We start from the raw sequence: 24572 nt of genomic DNA on the forward strand, positions 1-24572 counted from the left end.
CAGTTCATTTCAATTCTGACACTGTCACCCTGGAGTTAGCATCATCTCACAAGTTAAGGGATCAGTCCCACAAGACTACCCCCAGTTCAGATACCAGACACAGGTCCTAGGTTGTCACTTCTGACCAACTGGCTATAAATTGGGGTTCCTGTGACTTGATGATTTGGGCTTGATAATTTGCTAGAATGGCTCATAGAACTTAGGAAACCACTTATTGGTGTTTACCAGTTTATTGTAAAAGGAAGGGTTTAGCGGAGGATACAGATGAACAGACAAATGGAAGAGATGCGTGAGGCAGAGTATGGGGGAAGAGGTGCAGAGCCATGCTTGCTAGTGCATTTACGCATTCATTGAGCCAGTAAGCTCTCTGAATCCCATCCTTTTGAGGCTTATATGGAGGCTTCATCATGCAGCATGCTCAGACCTTAACCCAGTCACCACTCTCTCTCTTTCCTGGAGGATGACAACGGTGGAGTTCTTTTTTGTGACCAGCTCCATCCTGAAGTTGTCTAGTAGCTCACCGAGAGTTTCCTCATTACAACTAAAGTCATTTCTATCATCCAGCAAATTTCAAGGAATTTAGGACTTCTGTGAGAAACCAAGATCTAACATCAAATATTAGAACAAAAAACATTCCCAGTGTTAGTATCATTAGGAAGTTACAAGGATTTTTAAGAGCTCTGTGCCAGGAATTGGGGACTGATACGTCTATGTATGTGTGTGTGTTATTTCTCAGTATCAGATGGATCAAATTAGCAGTAAGGTTATTCTAGGTATAGTTTGAACAAAAGTCTGGTATTTCTCTGTGTTCTCCTTGTGTACTTAATGTCAGTGTAGGAATATATATCTGGGTAGAATTGACCTTTGTCAAGGAGATCCATAACCTGCCAAGTCATCCTCCATTCAGAGACTTCTGTGGGAACTTTAAATTTGAAGCAGCTCTAGAAGTTTATTTTTGCATGTGTAGTATGGTTTTAACTAGGTTGTTCTTTCACCCTTTACAATGTAAAATCTGTGGTCCTTACAATAGGCTCTGCATAAATGAATGAATGTTCAAGGACATTTGAGAGTTTGAAGAGATAAGTGATTTTGAAACAATAGATGTTTTACATTGACTTAGAATGGGAAAAGTTTCTTAGTTGTGACTCAGGACAGTCATAGCTTGAGCATTTGGTGTGTCCTGAATTTCTGTCCAGGAACAATGGATTAAAAAAGTGAGGAAAATGAAAAAAAAAAGTCAATTTATATACTGTTAGGAAATGGATAAAAGGCCATTGACCCTAGACTTTTTACAAAAATGTATTGATGTATAGTTGATTGATGAGGTTGTGTTAATTTCTGTTGTATAGCAAAGTAGACTTTGTCTTTTTCTGTTTACTGCTTCCCCTGCATGGTAGAAAAAAGCAGATTGGCTGGGGTCAGAATGCTCAGTGGTTCTCGGCTGACAGCCGCCTCGTGCTGCCGACCCTGTTCTGCTCGCCAGTACAGCTTTTCTGCCCTTTGAACAAAACAGCCCATTTTACTTTGTTTCTGCCAGTCATTGACACAGAAGTCAAGCAGAATTGACTAAAACTCTAGGTGGGGTTTGCTGACTTCTTTCAAATTAGTAAAATTAGTCTTTTACTAGTGACATTGTTAGACTGAATCATACTGCTAACATCTTTATTACTATACTAGAGAAGACACATATTAATGGAATTTATAGAGACTTTAAATTGTCCAGAGTAGCAGACATCAGGGAGAACTGAGAGCTTATACTGCCTCTAAGGAACTTTCTGGAATAGGAGACTACAATTTACATGTTTGTAATTTATTTTTGATGTTTGTGAGCTATTTTTGATGTTTTATCTAGAAGGAAAATGATTTAAAACTACACAGATATTTAGTAACCTATATGACATTCAAAAACAAAATAAAGGTACTATTTAAAGATATTGTCTCATTGTGAAGAAGGCTTAATTGAAGCCTTATTAAGCTTACCCATTATTTGCTATCACTGAAGGTTGTAATTCCCAGGAGTTAAGTGTTGCTGTGTTACGTGGTAGTCTCATTGCTTCTCAGCTACTGTTTGGAAGTCAGGAAACAGGAATAAAAGTGTTAGACTTATAGTTTTTTAAAATACGGACATCTGATTAATCCAGTATTGAATATAGATGATTGATTGCGTTGCTAATTAAAAATGGATATTACTTTGCAGCGGCCAAGTCTTGACCCACTCCTGCTTTCCTGTTGGATAACTTTCTTTTTTTATTTTATTTATATCTAATATTTATCCAAAAATGATACCCCATTTTCAGAATGCCAGTGATCAGTACTGTCATTAATTACTTTTTATATCTCAGTTGCTACTAAATGCTTATGACGCATTCTCTGTTTTAGTTCTCATAGCAGCACTTCTGTCCAGTTTTACAGGTGAGAAAACAGATTTAGAGACGTAAAATAACCAGCCTGCTCATCTCAGTAAGTCTTGGTGGAGTCACGGTATTGTTGCAGTTCTAGTTCTGTGTGTAGTTTCTTCTGCCTGAAATGCTTGAATTTGGTGATGAATGGGCAAAACTGAAATAGAAGGCAACGTGAATATTTATTGAACGAATGCACTAATACAATTGAATAATGGTAAAGAACTAGCACCGCCTGCCCCGCCCCCCCCCCTTAAACAGTTGTGTATTGTAAAGAAATGTCTTGGCATAGGATTATTAAATGCATGTGGGAAGGAGTAGGGAATTTGGTGTGGCTAGAAGAGAGCAAGGACATAAAATATTCAAATTATTTTGAGAGGGGAAAGCAAGAAATAAAAATGATATGTATGAGATGGTGATATGGTTTCATAGTGGCACAAATAAACCTAGAAGATTTGAAAATGCACAGACAGCTTCATTATAGTAAACACGTAACGCATATCTGTATTCTTTTGGATTTTATTTCCTCCAGTGTTAGAATGCCAGGAGAGCGAGTTAGTCTGCCTTCCTTTCTGTCTTTCCAGGATTTTAGGGTTAGAAACTGGTGATGACAGGAGTCCCTGCCTGTTGTAAGCCTTCCAGTTTCTTTGATTAGTCTGTCCAGTTTTTGTCTGTAGCACAATGAAGGGAAAAAATAGCAAATCTTAAACTTTTCTCAGTGATTCACTTGCAGCTGTTGATAATTCTTTTTATGTAGTTATCCTTTGTGTTACCAGTTCCTCTAATCTGTGGCCTGCAGTGATCAACAGGATCAAAGTCAAACCACAGACCCTAAAAGGGCAAAACTAGGAAATGCCCTTTAAGAGCAGCCTTTATATTTTAAAATTTGCGTCTTTATTTGTAACAGAGTGGTACTGTATTGAAATAGTTTTCAATGGTTTACTAAGGTGTTATAGTTCGTTAGTGTGTGTGGGTAATACAGTACTTCAGAGCAAAGTGTGGTTGTTTAATAAGTGGTCATAGTTCTTATTTTTTACCCTTGAAATAAAAATTATACTTCCAGGATTCTTAATTTCACATGTGGTTTGCATTAAACTAACATTTGTCTTCGTTCTTCATGAAATTGATTTTGTGAATGAATGAATAACATGTCAGTGATGTTATTGTCATAGTTTTGGTATCTGTGCAGCTGAAGTCTTTATTTTAATCACTAGCACTCTGTGAGAAGGGTATATTTGGTCATATTATTTATGCTTTGTTCTAGGGCATTTTTCAAGCTATGTGTCATCTATTGAAAGGAGATAGGCATATCAAATAAGTATCCACAGTGGTGGTAGAATTTAGGTGGGTGATTAAAGTTTAGCTGGAGGATATACCTCATCCAAAGTCATGAGAATGTGGGAGGTTTGGGGAACTGAAATGTTTGTGAAATAACACCCTAGAGATAGAAAGTCGTGGTGTTTGCTGATTGGATAAGCTATAGGAGATGAGGGAGGAGAAGGAGCCATGTTTCTTGGTTGAGTGACTGGAGAATAGAGCCATACTAGAGAAGATGAGAAGAGGAACAAGTTTGGGGTGGGAGATGAAGTTTATATAGTGGCTCAGACTGTAAGGAGTCTACCTGTTGTAATGCAGGAAACCCAGGTTAGACCCCTGGGTCCGGAAGACTCCCCTGGAGAAGGGAATGGCTATCCACTGCATGTTCTTACCTGGAGAATTCCGTGGACGGAGGAGCCTGGCGGGCTACAGTCCATTGGGTTGCATAGAGTCGGACACGACTTGAACGGCTGACACTTTTCACTTCTTTTTCGTAGTAAGTTTGCAATGCTTTGGGGACATCTAGGAAAGAATGATGTCCAGTTGGCTTTAAGTAACTGAAAGTACTATTTTAAACAAATTAAACAAAAAATGGGAAAGAAGTTGCTTTCTTTTTTTATCCCATTGTCCCCAGTGAAAGGAATTCCATCAGACTCATTGCCTCAGTGAAAAATGGCTACTGCTTCTTCAGGAGGCATCCTGTTCAATAATACAGCAGAGGGAAATGCTGCATCTGTTGTTTGTTTTCGGGAAAGCGGCGCTTCCCGAGCCTCCTCCCTTGCCTTGATGGCTGCCCTCCCCAACCCCTGTTTTTTTAATATGGCATTTGAAGAACTAGTTAGTTGTACAAAATACTCCAGATCAAAAGTATTTGGAAAATTGGGTAGGTGTGGCTGGCAAAAAAGTTGTATTTATTCGTGAGTGTACTTATACTGTCCCCTGGTGGGGGTACCTGAGATTCATATTGTATTAATTCCATTCTACTTAGAGCTGTAAGAGTATGGATATGGATTTCTTCCTCTTAAGTGAAGTGATACTCTCATTACAAATTGTTTGTTGTGTTGGAATAAGAGAACTCTTTGGAAGCAAAGGCTTTGAAAAAGGACTTGAGAGACCTAGAGAGGAAGTTGATAAAGAGATCCAGCACTGATATACCTTATTCTTCCTCTTACTACTGTTGTTCTTGGTCTAATAATTCCTCTGAGCCCCAGTTAGCTTGTTTCTTAAACAGAGATAGTAATACCTACTTGTTTTGAGGTTTAAATGATACTGAGTACGCAAGCAATGCAGAATTTAATATTTATTTTGTTAGTTCTAATAAGAAATACTGAACCTCTGGACCTCAGTTTGTGAACTATATAACTACATTGCTTTGCTTTAATTTTCATATCATCAAGACAAACATTCTGTGCTATTAATAAGATATTTTAAAATTTTAAATTAAAAAAGAAATTGGGAGGCTGCATCTCGTGGACAGCTTATGGAATCTTAGTTCCCTGTCTGGGCCCGTGGCAGTGAAAGTGCTGAGTGGACTGGACCACTGGACCACCAGCGAATTTCCTATAAGACATTTTTTTAGCTTGTTAGTTAGTTTTTATATCTGTGTTGCCTTTATTTCTTAGAAATCAGAAGGTATTTCCTTCTTTGCTTTGAGAGTCTGAATTTCAGTGCGCCTAGTTTTTTTTTTTTTTTTAAGAATCCAGACAATTTCACAGTTCAACCCAGTCATTGCTTGTATAGAAGGTGAATTAGTCCCATAGAAGCTTAAGTTACAGGCCCAAGACCATTGACATCCTAGAGGCAGAGTAGGGATAAGGACCCAAGTGTGTTGTGAGGAAAAGGTTCACCAAACCTTTCTCTTTCTGTGGTTAAATGACCTTGGTTTAATTTTCAACTGTGTTTCATGTGGCACATAAAGGCAGAATGTCAACGGTATTACCAGTGTGGGGTCTGGCAGAATGGTCCCTGATTTGTGAGTTGCATCTGGATTGGGAGTGACTCTCTGGTAGGAGGAAGGTGATACATTCTTCTAACGGAGTGTGCCCTTTGATGGGTTGGGTCCCTTGGAAGCTATACCCGTGAGACTCTTAAAAGATGGTGTTGGTTCCAGCTTAAGGCTTCCGAGTCAGGTGGCTTCCGCAGCCTCCCGTGAGGTCTTGTACCCTTGTACCTGAGCGGTCATGTGGTGGTGGTAGGAGGAAGTGCAAAGACAGCAGCTCCTGGGCTGCCCGTTCTGCTGGCGTGTCTGGCCTGCTGCTACCCTGGTGGGCTTTCCGGACCTGTACCCTTTGAGTGAACAGGTTACAGCTGTGGTCTGCGTAGGTCTTACGATTTCCTTTAGTCTGAATCATCAGGGTAGTTCTTTTCATCTGATTGGTTAGCCTTGACTTGAGATCAAAAGGCCGTAGAACAATCACACACAACAGATTTTCATCGTCTTTGGTTTTCCTCAAAATATTCTTTAAACAATTTCCGGCTTGTTTCCCGTCTTCTGAGGAAGAGCTGAGATTTTGTTCCATAGTCTGACTTCCACAGATCCTGCCACCACTACCACCCCCATCCTTGAGATCTAGCATTATGTTTAGAGATGACAGTAGGTACAAGTTATAGCGATAACTGATTTTTTCCAGGATTTTATAGTTGAGTTTATTGTTGCGCTAATAAAGAATGTGGAACACAATGGGAGGAAGGCTAACAAGACCAGAGACCCTTGGGCATTTGAGTACATTGTTGGTCTGTATCCATAGTTGTGTTTAGTTCTTTTAACTAAAATACTTTAAGGTGATGATGGGTAGTTAAGTGTGTGTAGTGCTAGGCACAATATAAGCATTTGGTGGATATTAAAAAATTGAGTCTATTATCTAAACTGTGGTAGGATTTAAGTGATCAGGTATTCCATTTCAGTGGCCTTTTCCCGTTTTTTAGTAGCTGGTGTCTTGAGAAAGTTTGAAGTTCTTTGATAGTAACTTTGTAAGAATGCTTGTATGAAAAATAATTTGAGTGAACAGACTCTGGCAACAATTATGAAGTTTCCCTTTTGCATTTGATGACTTCTGTGATGACTTTGTATCTCTGACTTGATGGGCATGAGTTTGAGTGAACTCCGGGAGTTGATGATGAACAGGGAGGCCTGGCGTGCTGCGATTCATGGGGTCGCAAAGAGTCGGACACGACTGAGCGACTGAAGTGAGTGAGAGTGAGTGAGTGATGACTTTCATAATATATAATGCTAAATATTTACATAAACCTGTCATTTGTGACACCTAGTATCTATCCTAGAAATTAGAGCTTCATAATACATAGTAAATGTAGGTAAGAACAGATGTTTCAGACAGAAAAAAATTAGAGTGATTGAAACATGAAGGTCATTTATAGTTTGAGGTTCTCTTTCTAACACTAAGCTGACACAAGATAAGGCACATCTTCATACATGATTTTCCGAATACAGAGCGAACATAAGAGTAGCTTCCTACGGATCTCACCGGCTCTCAATTGAAATACGAACGAGTTCAGACCATCCTTCTTCTACTGCACTGTGGGCGGCAGCACCTCCCTTCCCTGTGAAGAGTCCTGATTTTTCTCACCCTACTTGCATTTTTTTTTCAGTTTCCTTTTTTAAAAAAAATTTTGTTGTTGTTTGCTTGTTTTTTAATTTATTTTATTTGCTTTTTATTTACTGCACCACGGCATGCGAGATCTTAGTTCCCCAACTGAGGATTGACCGTGTGTCCCCTGAAGTGGGAGGGCAGATTTCTAACCCCTGGACCACCAAGGAATTCCCCTTTTAATTTTTTGTAGCATTTATCACCTTTTACGTAACACTTGATTTTAAATTCTGCTGGAATTTGAACTTTATGAGTGCAAGGATTTTTATTTACTGATGTACGTTAGTGAGTTTTATTCCATTGTTGGTCAAAGGCTAACTTTTTTTAAAGGCTAACTTTTAACATAAACAATATATAGTAGAGAGATTAATAAAACTTTTCTTCCCCTTTTCCCCCACCCCCTTCATTGTTTCACAGTTCTGTTGTCTATTGCAGCATATATCTCATCTTAACAACCAGTTAAAAGCAAGCAAACAAACAAACAAAAAAACCCAGAAAGCAAACTGCAATTTAACTTGGGTTCAGGGATGAACATGGACTTTAAATCGCATTGCATCCTGGTCTCCTGAGGGAGCATCAGGCTTTCATCTTAATTTGCATTTTCTTGGGTGATTAATGTTTCACTGATGGAAAGAGTCTGTTTGTTGCATTCAGATTCTTTGCTGTTGATGGAGTTTTTAGTTGCTTTGATATTAGAGAAGTGGGAGAAGATAAGAAAATTGACATTTGCTTTAAATATTATTCTGATTGTGGATAGTTTTATGAACTTGTTTTTCAAGATAATTGAACAGTTTACTTCCCTCGCCCCAGATTTATATGTGAATTGTGATTTAAGATTGTTAGAAAATGTGAAAACATCCTTTGCAGCAATTGTTTAATTCACATTATAGAAGTGAATTTTGGTGTTCTGTTGTCACTAACCATGTCAGAAAACTAAAATACAGTATCATTTTCTCTTAATTAAAAATATGCAGAATAATTCTCATTTCTCCTCACCCACTACTAGGTGAACATTAGCTAGTATTGGTGAAACTTATGGTCAAGATGTTTTCTTGCTCCATTGGGTCTAGCCAAGAGAGTTCATTTCCAGGACCACTTTGCTATTTCTATGCCTTCATTGTTCCTTCTTGTTTGACTTTTTTTTTTTTAATACTTCCCATTGCTATTTTTATAATCTCATGGTAAGTCATAAAAGTCATCAACAGTTTTTTTTTTTTTTTAACTTAGAACCTAAGTTTTTAATCTTTCAATACTAGATTGTTCTTGCTCAGCATTCAGATGATCTTTTGATGAATTTGTGGGGGGAAAAGTGGTCTCTCTGTCCCATTCCTCTGCCATCTTAGGACCACCCCTCTAGACTGTCCTTAACTTTTAAGTACTAACTATTCTTTTGAACTCAATAAGCAGTTACAAGTAGCTGATATTTATTAGTTTTATTTCTGCGTGAAAGCATAAACATCTTTAAGGGTTTAATAGGATTGGTTGTTTTTAAATCATAGTGTTATTTTTTTTCCTTATAGTAACCCAAGCTCTGTGTTCATACTTGGTGTAAAGCTTTCCATCTCTGTGGAGTGTGGCCTTGTAGAAGAACCCCATTCTGTAGATGAGGACACTGAAGATTTGCTCACGATTGTTTGGGTATGATGTGAAAGACTTGTGTTTTTAAGGCAAGAGTAGAAATCTTGTGTTCTTTCCATTCTGCCTCCACTGCCTTTTAGGTGTGAAAATGTCAGAGAAATACTGGAGTTTTAGTACTCTTCCTTTCTAATTGAACTTTATTACTGTGCGTAGTTCTATATAAGATAGGTTTGAATGCCTTGGAAAATCTCCTTCCTGTAGAATGGTTGACATAATTTTAGTGGAGAATACTTGAATAATTTATTTTTGCTTGGTCTGTTACTTTTTTGATTACAAAGTGTTTTAAAAATTTTGTTTAACCTACAAGTGTTATGCTCTGTCCTCAATTGGTAGAGGTTTGGCTGGTCTTGGGCATTACTTCAGGGCCCAAAAGTGTTGCCTGTAGCCTTTTTTTTTAATTGTATATTTTGAGTAAAGTTTTAGTGTAAACAGAAATATAGTCATTCATTTCTGTACTGTCTATGGCAGCTTTGCACTGTAATAGTAGCGTTGAGTGGTTGTGATAGAGACTGTGTGGCCTGCAAAACCAAAAATACTTTCTGGCCATAGTGTCAGCCTCTATACCAGGGCATGACAGCAATTGAAAAGTCAGGTGGAGCCACTGTATTCATATAGGCTCCCCTGGTGCTGTATTGTCATTCGGGTGGTGGGTAGGGAGAGGAGTACTGTTTTGTATTGAACTAAATTATATTGAATTACATAAGAAAGGTGGTCTTCTTTCTTTTCACGATCCTTCCATTGAGAGTGAGTGAGTGTGGAAGAGTATGTCTTTGTGTCCCTCTTCCTATGTCTGTATGTCCAGAGTGGAATAGGCAGATAACACAGTGTATTTGCTGGTTTACACGTTTCAAGTTTGGTGACGTTGAAAGCAGTTTGGCAAACCAACATCAGATGAGAATTAGGCATTTTTTGGAATTTTGAATATGTAGTTTGTAATATTCAAGAGCCGGACATGACTTAGAGACTGACTAAACCACCACCAATTTATAATATACTCAGAATGAATTATGTTAAAAAGACAGGACAACCTTGAATTCTTAAAGAGGTATATTTGTGACTGCCATTCTGATAGAAAAATGGTAGTTGAATGAACAATTTGTTTTAGCTTACTGAAGACAAAACATTTGTTGGTCCTGTCTAGATTATACCAATTTTAAAAATACGAAGTCAAAGCAATGCGTTCTTAAGCTTTTCCATATGTGAGGAAATACTCTTAAGACACATGAGTGACTCTTCTGAATCTTCGTGACAGAAATGTAATATTTTAAATTTCTGAACCTAACATCTAATTAAATGTAAATATATTTTTTCTTTTTGTGTCTAGAGTACTTCAGAATGACAGTTTTCATTTTAGTAATTATCTGCTGGCATGTTCTTAATTTTTAAAAAAGTTAAGCATTTTCCTTTCTATTACAAACTGAAAGTTAAAGACTTCGTTTTGGAATGTGATTGAGAGGCTCTGCCTCACTGTGTGTTCATTATCACTGTGTGGTCACATTGGTCAGGATAAATGTCATGTTCATGTGAACTTTTATCCACGGTTACTCTCTTGTGTGTGTGCATGTATATAAAGCTCTCGTATCAGCTCACAGAAGACAAAGCTGGACTCTACAGCCGTATAGCACACAGCACAGCAGAATATGAATGGACAGTTGGTGTCCTGCACAGAAGTTCACAGCCAAGGGGACAAGTGGGTGCTGACATTCAGGCCACACTCAGCCAAGCCATTTCCCTGGTATTGGGACTGTCGTCTTCTCAGAGGAAAGACCTCCTTTTTACTTACGTGTATTCTTTTAAATGATTTGAATTCTGTGCCAGGCACGCTTTAGCAGTTTGTAAATATTAATGTACTCCACTCTCATTTACAGTTTGTATTACAGGTGATGAGAAAATTGAGGCACCGAGAGGTTAAGTACCTTGTCTTGGGTCGTCTGGCTGTAGTTTCAGAGTTGTGTGTTTCCACAGTTTAGGCTCTTAACCCTCCGTACTGTAATATGGCTTCTCTTTTTTTCTAATTTGTCCTGCTGGAGTCTAATTTGTGCAAAGATGCCACAGAGGTTATTGGTGGTCCTGATAGCATACCTGAAGGCTGAGTTGGAAGGAATTGGGCAGGACATGCTTAAAACACTGTATCATATTCCACTGTAGTAATTTCCATGTCAAGTGACTGGATTATCCAAACAAAATCTGGATTGATTTTGTTTAAAAGGTATGAATATACCTTTTTAAAACAGTAATTCCTGTTTTGTGGTCTGTGTCTTTTTTTCTCTGAGATGTCCTCATTATTATTGTCCTTGCTTTTCTAATTCACTTTTGGGGAGAATTGAGTTTATCTTTTGTTTCTTTTGTTAATCTTAAAATCAAATTAATAAAACTTTTACTCAATAGGGTATGTTTCCCACTCTTGTTCTTAGAATGAGAGAAGGACTCGTTTTGCATGCTAATATTATAGAAAGACGTGATTCCTCTGCGCCTTCCCCTCCCCCTCTCCACATAGATAAATAGTTTGGCTAGTAAATTCCCCATCCTGCCCTTTGCTGCCACGTAGTCCAGTGGTCCTCACCGCCCATTGGAATCACCTGTAGGAGCTTTTAAATTCAACAGATGTGCAGATTCTATCCTAGACCAATTAAATCCAAGTGAAAGACCCTCTGTGTCACAAGTTAGAATCTGGAAAGGTATTTCTGTGGACAGTTAATCCAAGACCCAACATCCCTGGCAGAGCTGTTTCATTTCTGCTGGGAATGGATTGTTCAGCAGAGTGATTTTTGTGTTGTCTAGCCTAATTACCTATTCAAGTTCTTTGGCATCTTGAATCAAATATTCACCCCTTGGGAAGAGTAAGAAATCTAATAAGATCTAGGAATTATGTCAGTTTTTTACTTCTAACTTGTTCCGTGTCACACACCTACTTGTGTGGTCTTAGGCAAATAGGGAAAGTGCAATTTTTTTTTCAGTCTCATTATTTCTTAGATCCTTATGCTATTTTACTGTCTCCATTTATCTTTTGCTTGTTTCTTCCCCTTAAACTATTTTCTAAAAAATGATTTAGCTGCTATCAGCTTTTTTAAAGAAAACAATGTCAAATCTGTCATATTTCTAAGGCATCTTAAGTTACACTTGCACCATTAATTTAGTGACTTTTTTTTTTTTTTTTAAGGAAAAGAAACTAGTTACAGTTACATAATGTTGACGTACTCAGCTTTTAAAAAGGTAATGGGCAATAATACTATATTTATTCACACATTTTTGTATCACCTCTCTAGCATCAGAGCTTAAATTTGATTCTGAACCTTTTCTCATATTCAGATTCTCTACATTGAAAGTTAGTGGACTGAAAGCTTTTGATGAGTGGATGTTAATGCCTAAAAATAAACTTTACTTTTAATAATACTCAGAACTGCCCAAACCAAGCTTTAATTTAAAAATCTCTGTGGCTTAGTATGAGTCTGTTGTTTTTATTGTCTTTAAATGGATTGCTTACTTCCTGATGGGCAAATTCTGGGGACCTTGAGGTTTTTTGTCTTCTGCTCAGTAGTGTTTTGTTGTTTTTTTTTTTTAATAAATTTAATATAAAATTGAACCACATGTGATACTGCCAGTGAAACTAACCTAACTGAAGTAGTAGTTGAATGGCTAGACACAAGTGCATGTTTTTATATTTTTCTTTGCGTTTGTGGTCCTGCATATTTCTTATTTTTAGAAAATTTGGGATCATAATAAAATTCATTTCCCCTAAATCACTTAAATAACAAAGCGAAGTGGAAATCAGAGGCAGTGATGGGTACGTTGTGTTTGGCCTGACTGCTCTGCCTTTGGGCCTGATCAGTTTTCTTCAGATACTCCTGTCACAGCTCCTTCCCCCTTTTCACTCACTTCCTCTCTTGGCTGCCCAGCTTACATCTGTGTGTGATTCTCTGAGAAATGCGACTAGGGGGAGGAGAGTGAGGGACATGCTGCTCTAGAGCTTTGACGAATGTAGAGTGTGTTATTTGAGATTGCCATGTTGAAGGAGGCAACTAGCAAAGTCATTTTGTGTGAAATGGATCAGTGTAATTGAAAAGATTAAGTTGAGACTCTGATTTACAAGTATATTCCTGTTTTAAAGGTTCCAGTTGGAGGTAATCACCGTTATTTATTGTGCTTTCCGTCTTGAGCGAAGCAGTTTAGTTTTGACCTTTATCTGTGACTTTTCTGTTGTCCAGAAGTTCATTTAACAAAAATCTTTCTAAGAAGGTTGATTATGGTAGGATTGATATATTTTTCTCTTAATTTTTGAGATAATTTCCCTGCAGTTCTCCAGATTTAAAAAATTCATTTGTAACTTTTATTTCTTAAAGATACCAGCTACTCATTCTTACCTTTGTTACTAGTTATTGGTTTCTAGATTAGATTATGTCACTGCTATGAATTATAAGCAAAAAAAAAATTTTTTTAACTTTTTTAAGGGAGAAGGTTCATAATCGATTAGCTTTTAAAAGAGATTTATAAATCTTAAGAAATTTGCCTCTGGAGAGATTGCAGGGTAGTATGTTTGAAGATCAGTCAAAATACACTGTTAGGCTGTTTTTTAATGGGATTTTTCATCTTAAAAATATCCTGATTATGTATAGATTTCTGCTGAATTAGCAGTGTCTGTTCCTATACTGAAAGCTTATTCTAAGATTAATATTTCATTTATTTCAGGTAAAATGTTCTGAAATTTAGATTCTAAAAGCACAGCCCTGTAGACGAAATTAAAGCTTGCAAGCATTTATTTCATTACAAGAAGTGAAGCACATGCGTTTAGTTTATGTAGTACACTAAGTAGTTGATAGTTTTACAGATTTTATGATGTGGCTTATCATAGCTTTTTTTTATTTTAATGGCAAAAGGTCAACCTTTATTGACTTTCTTGGAAGTGCTACTAAAATTATTGGTATAGCCAGGCTCTCCTAAGTATTAAAAACAAAACAAAGCAAAACTCACTGCTGAATTCTTCCTTGCCATTGTGATTTGTGTTGTAATTCAGTTCTACTGTGTTTTCTTCTCAAATATGTATGTGCCTATCCCTGCACCTATAGATACTATGTAATTTTATCATCATATGTATCCCATAAACTGTATGCTCAAGGCACCGTTCTTAGTTCTGTGGTGGGACAGCAAGATGAGCAGATCAGTCCCTGGCCTGGGGAAGCCTGATAGGGGAGGCATGGGGAGAGCATGAGGCAATTCAGTGTTGTGGTAAGGGAGACACGCATTTCTCTCAAGTAGTGAGTGAGTAATCAAGGGAGGAAGCTGATTTGGGATGAAACTTGAAAGAAGAGATGGGCTAGGTTTGTGGGCAAAACCACAGTAGAAGGACATTTCTGACAAAGTAATGGGCACTGTCACGGCAGCCAGAGAGCACAGAGCAGGGAGGGTGATCTGCTGCCCTGAGCGTGGAGGAGGTTGAGCAAGTGAGATGATAAAGGCGGGTGTTTAAGATACATAATGGTTTTGTTTTTTGGCGGTTTTAATATATATTTATCCTGTTGGATTATCTTAAATCGCCTTTGTTGTTCAGTTCCTCAGTCCAACTCTTTTTTTCAACCCCATGGACTGCAGCACACTAGGCTTCCCTATCCGTCACTGTCTCCTGGAGCTTGCTCAAACTCATGTCTGTTGAGTCAATGATGCCATCCAGCCATCTCATCCTCTGTCACCCCCTTCTCCTCCTGCCTTCAGTCTTTCCCAGCATCGGGTTCTTTTCCAGTGAGTTGGCTCTTCACATCAGATGGCCAGAGTATTGGAGCTTCAGCTTCAAGCATCAGTCCTCCCAGTGAATATTCAATGTTGATTTCCCTCAGGATTGACTGGGTTTATCTCTAAGGGACTCCGAAAAGTCTTCGCCAGCACCACAGTTTGAAAGCATCAATGAAAAGAATGCTTGCTGCTCAGAAGGAAAGCTATGACAAACCTAGACAACGTATTAAAAAGCAGAGACATCACTTTGCCGACAAAGGTCCATATAGCCAAACTATATAGACATGTACAGATGTGACAGTTGGACCATAAAGAAGACTGAACACTGGAGAATTGATGCTTTCAAAATGAATTGACCAGGAAAATATTAATGCAGAAACCAAAATATAGCCATACATATAATTTTTAAAAGTTTTTGGGAATTCCCTGGTCGTCCAGTGGTTAGGACTCTGTGGCTTCCACTGCAGGGGGCATAGGTTGGACCCCTGGTTGAGGAACTAAGATACCTGTTAATACACCATTTTCCATAGATTTATTTACCCTTCAGCTCCTAGAATCAGATATTTAACCCCTTCAATATTAAGTCACTCTTGTGGACTTTTCCCATGAGGAGCTGTCACCTGATAAAAGCTAAATGAATGAATGAAGAAAAGAATGGAAGAGAAAATATATTTGGAGAAAACTGAGATTAGAGACCTCTGTGAGAATGATGAGAGGACTCACCACAAAAAAATTAAGAGGAGAGAACCAGGGAGGGGGGGCGGAGTAAAGACTAGCACAGGAAAAATCTGATTTGGTATTTCCCAAAGGTACATGTGTGTAAGTTTGTGTGTGTTGGGTGTACACATCCTAGTAGTGAAAGCTCTCCATTGAAGTCCAGTGCTCAGTTACTCTATATATGCTCATTTTAGATTTTAAAAATTAAATGTTTTTAATATTTGCTACTGGGGTTCACTTGGCCGTGGTGTTAGAGAGTCATGTATAACATATGATCCATAACAGTGTTCAAAGGGTTGGGAGTTCTGCAGAGAAACAGTGGCATACCCATTCACTCAGTCCATTTGGGAAAATTGCCATGTGTTTGGGCTTATTACTGTAAGTTTACTTGTGTTTGATTATATAGATTTGTGGATTGTATTATTCAGTTTTAACCAAACCCCATAAAATAGACTTAATAATGTGAAGATTCCTACAAAGAAACAGCATATCAGAAACATGAACAAGAATAGGAAACAAGAAAACGGTAGGGTGGGTACTTAAACAGTTAGAATAAGCTTTCCACCTTCCCTGATCTAATCATATTAGAAGGTGGATGAAAAAATTAGAGATTCTCAAGAAACACATTTGACATACAGTACTGATTTCACTGTTACTACTGATGAACCTACTGCTAAGGATCTAGAATGTTGTATGATGTTCAGTAGCATATATTAGTTGTTTATAAATAACTAGAATGAATGTATGCCAGTCTACATAGCTTAGAGCTCAAAAATTCACGAAAACTTGTATAGTAAAATAATTGATGGTCATAATAAATGACACTGAGGTAGACAGAACCTCGCAGTAATCTAGTTTTTGTTTGGATTCAATCACGATGTCTATCATTTCCCCAATAGGTGTTAGTAAAGATCTGCTTAGTAGCTCAGTGTTTTGTGCCAGAAAGCCTTGGGGCTCACTTACCTGTCTTGAAACATAAGAAGCCGGTGAAATATCATATGTTGATATAACCATCTATAATTTCACTTAAAGGTGTGTGGTGTATTTAATAAGTATTATTTTAATTCCTAGATCTTCTTACAGCTCAGCTACCTGAAAGTTTTACAATAGCACTGAAGTTATTTAGTGTGGCCTTGGAGTTAGTAATCAGCAAAATGAGGGTTCCAGTCAATTGTAGATAAAATCAGAGAGGAGCGCATTTCAAGGGAATGCATTTTTTCTGCACATATTCGGTGTATTTTATCTTTTTGGTGTTACTGACTTCACACTTTTTGGCGTATGAAGAAAATCTCTTGCATGTCTTCATGTGGCATCGGCTTGCACTCTTCCAGAAAGGTGCGCTCTGCTTGCCCGTGGTGGGTGCGGCACTGATCAGTGTCCCACCCGAAAGCCGCCACTCTGAAAGGGCCTGTGAAAAACCGCTGTGTGTTTGCAGAAAATGGTCTTGAAAAATAATGTGCTGTGCCCCAGCATTTGAGAAGACTAGGTAAACTCTAGAATAGAAAGTCTGAAGAGATTTCCAGTTTAGTACATTTTGATTGAAACCAGTCATGTATTTCTCTCAGTTATTAAACAGAATATGTAGCACATAAGTTTGTACTGTTTTTCATGGCTCCTGATGGTAGATTATGAACCTGCCATACTGGGCCCAGTAGTGGTAATATTTGCGTGAGTTGAGTTGAATGGTGGTGAGTGCCTTCTTTATGCGGATTCATCTCTTTTGAGCCTCATTTTTTTCGTTGTGTCAACCTTTTAGAAATGTAATGATTCAGTGCCTGCTGTGTACTACATGCTCAAAAGTTGCTCTTGTTTATGACAACAGTTGCTTAGGGAGAGAAGGATACTCTCTGGTGGGGGCCTTAAAGACATAGAGATAGTATTTCCTTCCTGTAAAATTTGGAATGAGAAATCTTTTGAGCAGAATGTGTTTTAGGATGCACTGAATATTTTACTTTCCTTTTTCCTCAGCATCAGCAACAGCAACTTGTGATTGGCGGTACCAGATACTCAGTTGTACATCCCCACATCAATGCACTGCCAATGGTAAGAATTTCTCCTTTTTCTTTTGTCAGAGATTGTCTTAACTGCTCTTTTTATTATTCTTATAATTTTAAGAACCTGTTAAGAATTTTTAAGTTTTTCACAATTGGACAAAATTCATATGTTCCCAAACGGAAGAACTGTTTTTAAAAATATGTAATTTAAGGTACTTAGAAAATAATGTTTGATTATTTATTTATTTTTTTAAGGCAGAACACTTGATTTGAAGATTTCCATTGTCTTTGCTGTGGTTATCAGAATATGAAGAGTACTAAACTCAAGTTACAGTGGCCGTAATAGCTCTTGTGTTTTTGTCCATCAAATTACTGAAATAGTGATATCACATTTCTCGTAATATTTATAGTTAATCGGTGGTTAAATGGCTAAAATTCTACCTGTCTTTAGTAAGTGGATAATTATTAGGAGAACCATTCTTATTTATTTAACAAGGTCGTTTAGAATCTTTTCTCTGTGGAATGAAAATCTGTCCACTGTGTGATACAGCAAAAGACCATAGACTGTGGGAATTGGGATTCGCTCTCTGCTGCATATGTCTTGTGTGACTTTTGGCAGAAGCATTCTTAAAAAATTAAGTGATAGCAGTGGACTGAATTTCTAATGTTCATTCTAGCTAGGCTAAGTGATTGCATCACTGTTACATAGAAATCAGAGTGATTTTTACCTTACAAAAAGTAATTCCTAACATAAGTGGTATGGCTCTGTATTTGGGGGATCAGGAAATAGAATGAATTATGAATTTTTATTTATTTTTTTAAGAATTAATGTCTTCCAACAATGTTTTCTATAGTGCATTATCAAAACTTTTAATTATTTTTACTTAATCACATTTTCATTTTAAATATTAAATTGGGGAGCTATAGAAACTGATTAAGTTTTATGGAACTTGGTGGGAAATTATAGATGCATCTGTCTGAAATAAAAAGTACTAAAAATTAACTAGAACCAGAATGAGAGAGTGCGATACGAAAGTTATCTGTGAAAATATTTCTAGGAAATGATTCATTTTAAAGATGGACTTGTCAGTGTGTTAGGTTTCCTCTGCCTAAACTGTCTTCTGTATTCTTACTGCTGGTGAGAAAATGACCTCTCCCCATCTCCAATCTCCCTTCTCCCTTTTTCCTCCCCCTCAGCAAGTAATGGGGAATGTTGGGGGAAAAAAGGATTTTTGTTCTGTCCCTACCTAGCACGAAGGGTGACATGGTCCTTCATTCATATATGAAATATTTATGGGTTCTTTATGGTACTTGGGTGATTCATTAACCATCATTAAATCTGCTGTTACATCCTCTGGAGCACTGCAGTTTCTCACATAAACAGCTCATCAAGCATTTTGAGTAGCTAACTGTTTTGTTTGAAGTTCACTTTTGAAACCTGTGCATTTTTCTTGGTTGTTGGAGTCTTAGCTTTTTGTGTCATGTCTCCCCCGAGAAATAAGTTGCACAGACCTGTTGGCTGTCTGAGAGCCAATTGTGATGCTACTGGTTCTCTCTTCTAAGTGCCTGCCTTCAAGTGACTTTGTAAAGTACCTCTCACATAGCCTGTGTGTTGTGTTGTTTTGTTTGGGAAGCAGCTTGTAGACTGTATTTTAAATTCAGTTATCTCAAGCACATTTGCCAAATTTTTGAAAAATCCCTGAAGTCATTTTTAAGTCATTTTTATGTATGGCTTATGCTTTACCTCTTTTTATCCTTCTAATACGTTTGGCTTGATTACATCCTTATGCCTCTCTTTCCCTTGAATTTTTTTTTTAATAAATCAGTAGTTAGATTTAAAAGATTAATCTAATTCAGGTTTTTCTGCATTATTTGGGGATGGGGATAGGGTGACAGAAGCCGTACATAGTGAAGCATAAGCTGTAAGTAGCAGTCAAATGTAATATATGAATTTTGTTGCCAATCTGTAAAAGTTCAAATTAAAATGATATATGGTGATACTAAGAAATTATTGTCATCACCTTACACTACCCCAAAACCAAATAAACCAACCCCCTAGCCCTCACAACAGCCAGAAACTGTCACAGGAAATAAAGTAACAAGTACAGCAAGAATTCAAGGATATCAAACCAGTCCATCCTAAAGGAAATCAGTCCTGAATATTCATTAGAAGGACTGATGCTGAAGCTGAAGCTCTAATACTTTGGCCACCCGATGTGAAGAGCTGACACATTAGAAAAGACCCTGATGCTGGGAAAGATTGAAGGCAGGAGGAGAAGGATGAGATGGTTGGATGGCATCACCGACTTGATGGACATGAGTTGGAGCAAGTTCTGGGAGCTGGTGATGGACAGGGAAGGCTGGCGTGCTACAGTCCATGGAGTCACAAAGTGTTGGAAGTGACTGAGTAACTGAACTGAGGGTGACAGAACGTATTGTAGGGGGTACTAAGTAATTTAAGGAGAGGCATATAATATTGATTTGTCTCTGTTTGTGACCATTGATGGTCATTACCTAGATCACCTCCATTATTTATTATCTGTAGTATTTCTATAAAAAGAAACTTCCCTCGTTAAGTATTTGGTTACTCTGTGGCACAGTTTGCACAGAAAAGGCATACCAAATTCTTGATTCTTCCCTTTATTTACCAGTTTTCTGTATCTGTAGCTCTATTCCTGTTTTGTACATAAGTTTATCTACCAATTTTTAAAGTGCTAAGTTGTTTCCTAGAATGCTGGGAAAAGTAGACCAGAAAAAACTCTTACAAAAAGTGTCTCTCTGAGCTTGTGAATTTAAATAATTTGATTTTTTACTGCATTGCAGTTTTTATCCTTGGGATACTCAGATTGTCTTAGCCTAGGGAGCCTTTTTAGGTTGACTTCTGAGCGTTTTTGATAGCTCTCTGACCCCTGCTTTGTTACATGGCAGGGTGTTCCTGAGCTCATCTTCCACGTGTCCTTCCTCAGCCCTCACCTCAGCTGTGTCTCCAGAAAGCCCAGTTCCTTTTAGTGAGAAGCAGTATGTAGAGCCACAGTTTTGTGCTGAGGGCATTTGTTGTTTTCTGGATATCTATCTGGTGTGTCTGTGATACATCTGGTAAAAATTTTGGATTTTAATTTTTCAAGCTTAAATTCTTTGATTTCAATATTGCCATCCTTTCTCATGCTGAAAAATGTCTTTTTCTAATGGTATTTATGTAAACTTGTTTCTTTTGTAACTTTATATTGCATATTAGTATAATGCTATATATGTATTTAACATGTGTAAAACATATTAAAACCATAAAATAAAGTGTGTAAGATATAAATATGTAAATATATAAAATAAATAAAATATTGTACATAGTATAATTTTTATATTTATAAATAATATTTATATATCCAAACCATTACCACCAATATGATTACTGAAAACTGCAATTTTAATTTTTTTTTCTTTTGCCCATATCCCACTGGGGTTTACATTCAAAGTAAATCCACTTATATGATTTTTCCACCAACTTGGTCAGAATCAGGTCCATTTGTTTGATTTTATTTTTAATTCTTAGCATTTAAAAATACTGATTTAATCTTGTTTATAATTTTATGTAAAACACTGATACTACTTCAAAATGAAGTATGTACTTAGTTTCTTCTCCTTATAGGTAACCAAGTTTACCTAGGTTGCTATTTTTAAAAATATAAATAAACCTGTGTGGGTCTATAGACACACAAACACACACTCACACACACACACACACACACACACACACATATATATACACACACATGTTTTGTATGTACAAGTAGAAGACAAGCTCAGTAACACCCTGTCATGTAACAAAGCAGGGAAGCCATCAGAGGCCAGAGTCCTATCAAAAACGCTCAGAAGTCAACTTAAACGTTCTGTATAGTTCTGTATAGACGTCAGCAGAACGTTTTGGAGACCAGTGTATAGAATTAGTCCTCTGTTTTTATAATAGCTGAGTAGTAGTTCATTACCTAGATGTAGCTTAGCTGTTTCATGAATGAGAGTTTTAGGTATGAGCATAAATGTTCATGTAATTTTGAGGCAGCTTGCCAAATTCTCTTCCTCAGGCTTTCTGCCATTCTCTGTTTTTCCCAGTACTGTGTGAGGGTGCCTGTCTCCCCACTTGTAAACAGTATGTAGTCAGAACCTTTTGGCCGCATACATACTTTATCTCATAGTTGGAATACGGTGTCTCAGTTTAGTTCTCATTTGCATCTGACGTGCTTTAGAGCAGTTTGTGTGTTTTTTTTCCTTTGAACTCTTCCAAAGATAAATTTTCATTTTCAATAAAAGACTATCCATTTTGTCGACCAGTCCCTTTAGGCCTTCTCTTTTCTCTTTTTTTCTAATTCTCCAGTCATCCCACAGCTTCTAAAACTTAATTTGGTTTAACAAGATTTTCCTACTAAGAATAGAACCTCACTGACCAGTTGTCAGGTTTGATTTCTGTAGAATCAGACCCTTGATTATAACCATTTTATTTGAAAGCTAAACCCAGAAAGTTCCTGTGAGGAAATAAGAAAAGGAAGATGAGACCAGTACAGGATACAGGTTAACGTTTTAGGCAATTGGGACAGTGTCTTGTTGGGACCTTTGGAAGCCAGTGTAGAACATGCACCTTAGTTCTTCCACTCAGTAGTCACGAAAGGGGCAGTTTGTCCAACAACTCCATTCCTTACTGGTGGAGTTATGCTTTGGAAAGGGCAAGACATCAGCTCCTTAGTGCTCTCCCCTGACCTAACTGTGGCCAGAGATGACCTTTAGGTGTTTGCAGTAAGAAGGTGCCTACGTCCTAAGGAAAACGGTGATCAGGGCTTGTGGCCTGGGCACTGCCAGTGTCCATGGACTGTTGTGTCAGTGATATTCTAGTCTCCTTGCAACTACATTTCTCAGTGTAAATTAATCTCATTCATAAATTGCCCTACTGTATTTTGTTAACATCTATTCTCCTAGAACTTGATTGTTCTAAGAGAATTGATAAAAGTAAATTATGACTTGCTCAACTGAGGAGAAGACCCCAGAGTTATAACCTTTTTGAGAGGTAACTCCCAAGAGCAGTGTGGTGTGTATTGAGGAGCTAACGATCTGTTCCTTTTTATTCTCCACTTCTCAAGAATATCATCTATGAAGTAATTTGTTCTGTTCACTGTAGAAGAGTTCATTATTATTTTCGTCCACTGCCGTGATTTTGAGCTGGTGTTAGTAACTGCGAAGCATGAATGGTGCTGCCTTATAGACAGGACGTGTGAAGTGTTCATTTTATTTTGGTGGAGAATTTATGTCCCTGAAGAACTAATTTTCAGATCAACAGTAAGAGTTACAGTGAAAAACTCTCTTAGTTTTGTGGATTTTTTTTTTTTCTTCCCCTTTGAATGGATGGAACTGAAAATAGTAGCTACAGGCTGAATTTCTTTCAGAAGTGTCTGTGCTTTTGCATATGTCTGAGCAGGTATCCCTTTGAAAAACGTGTGGTTGATTTTCTGTAAAAGCAAAACAAATGATAAACTCAGAAAAGCAGAGCACATGCACATTGGAGTTGTATTTTTTTTATAAGATTCTTTTTGATGTGGACCATTTTTAAACTCTTTATTGAATTTGTTATACTATTGTTACACTATTCTGTTTTATAGTTTGGGTTTTTGACCACAAGATATGTGGGGTCTTATCTCCCTGACCAGGGATGCACCCCTTGCATTGGAAGGCAAAATCTTAACCACTGGACCACCAGGGAAGTCCCTGGAGTTGGGTTTAACTGAATGCCTTCATCTTTACCATTGGATTTGTTGTGTATTGTGTGATGTGAGGCTGATATGACTGACCAAAATGAAACCCGAGTGATTGTGGTATCATTTAGAAGGCAAAGAAAGTGTAGATTCTTACATGGATTTAATCCTTATATTAATAGTAGTAGTTGACTTATTACGGTGGAATAGTTAAACTTGTTATGGTGAGTAGCCGTATGGTGTAATAATTAACTTGCTATGGTGAGTAGCAACTTAAAAATTGATCTTCATACGTCATATAATCTTGGCCTCTGTTCTACAATTTCTTAGTATGGGGTACCATGCAACCAAAAATAAAGTCTGGCTCTTCATGTCTCAAGGAGCCCAAAATAAAGTGAGCAAGGACTTACACCCACATAAAGGGATGAATATTTAATGGAATAATGTTAAAACAAAAGGTGTTCTGTCATTGATTATTTTCTGGCTCTATTTTTAAGTTTTTCCAGCTTATGCTGACTGTACTGTGTTAAACTCAATCTTCATAGGATCAGGCACATCTAGGGTTGGGCTGTGCCGTGTTTTGCTCACTCAGTCTTGTCTGACCTTTTGCGACCCTTTGGACAGCATCCCACTAGGCTCCTCTGTCCATGGGATTCTCTGGGCAAGAATATGGGAGTGGATTGCCAATTTCTTCTCCCGAAGATCTTCCCTATCCGGAGATCAAACCTGCATCTCCTGATTAGAATTGGGCTCCTGGTCTAATACTAGCAATATAACCAGATTTGAAACTACAAACCATATTTCATGGATGTATTGAAGCCATTTGGAGTCTTCTTTTCCTTGCTTTCTTTCATCAATCCATCCCCCTTTCCAGGGCATAATACTGCTTTTTAAAAACATTTGAGTTTTAGTTTTTTGTTCCAAAGAAAAAACTAACATACTGAAGTGTTTGAGAGGTAAAAGACAGAAACTGCCAAATTTAACAGATACTGTTTGTTGTCGTCTTCACGTTCTGTCCTTTTCTGCAAGCTAGTTAATTTCAGTCATATCTTTTGATGTTTCTCCTGATTCTTTTAAACGGAATTTCTTCACAATGTCTATTTTGTCTCCTATGCTATGATTACTATTTCCTCCTGTCAGGAGGACCTGTTTTTTAAAAAAGATGTTGATGTTCGTATTTTTCTACCTACTCTATAGAAAAGACCATCTCACTTGACATTCATTTCCAGTTAAATTTTAGTGGAATCATGTGAGTTCATTGTAATCTGATATTTTTAAAAAATGACTAAATATAGGGGTTTATGAGTTTAGAACAAATCAGAGAGAGATATTTTAAATATGTAGGAGACACCAAGACATTTTGATTAGCTTACAGTTTTTTGACACATTAAAAAATGTAAATTAAAATCAGACCAACAATGGAAAGATGAGTGAGTGTTCTGAAAG

General features: G+C 37.4%; 1 protein-coding gene across 2 annotated transcripts in view; it reads left to right on the plus strand.

Moving 5' to 3' along the window:
• TBL1XR1 (TBL1X receptor 1) overlaps positions 1-24572 on the plus strand; it is a 168772-nt gene that overhangs the window by 69357 nt on the left and 74843 nt on the right. Inside the window, exons 1-2 of one of the 2 annotated variants that reach the window (XM_043473692.1) lie at positions 12154-12172; positions 17369-17443. The gene's annotated coding sequence lies outside the window, so the exon portion shown is untranslated. Of the gene's footprint in view, positions 1-12153; positions 12173-17368; positions 17444-24572 lie in introns of those variants that run through there. The other variant, XM_043473694.1, reaches the window with a different exon arrangement.

The sequence above is a fragment of the Cervus canadensis genome, chromosome 7, assembly GCF_019320065.1.
Source record: "Cervus canadensis isolate Bull #8, Minnesota chromosome 7, ASM1932006v1, whole genome shotgun sequence".
NCBI lineage: Eukaryota > Metazoa > Chordata > Mammalia > Artiodactyla > Cervidae > Cervus > Cervus canadensis.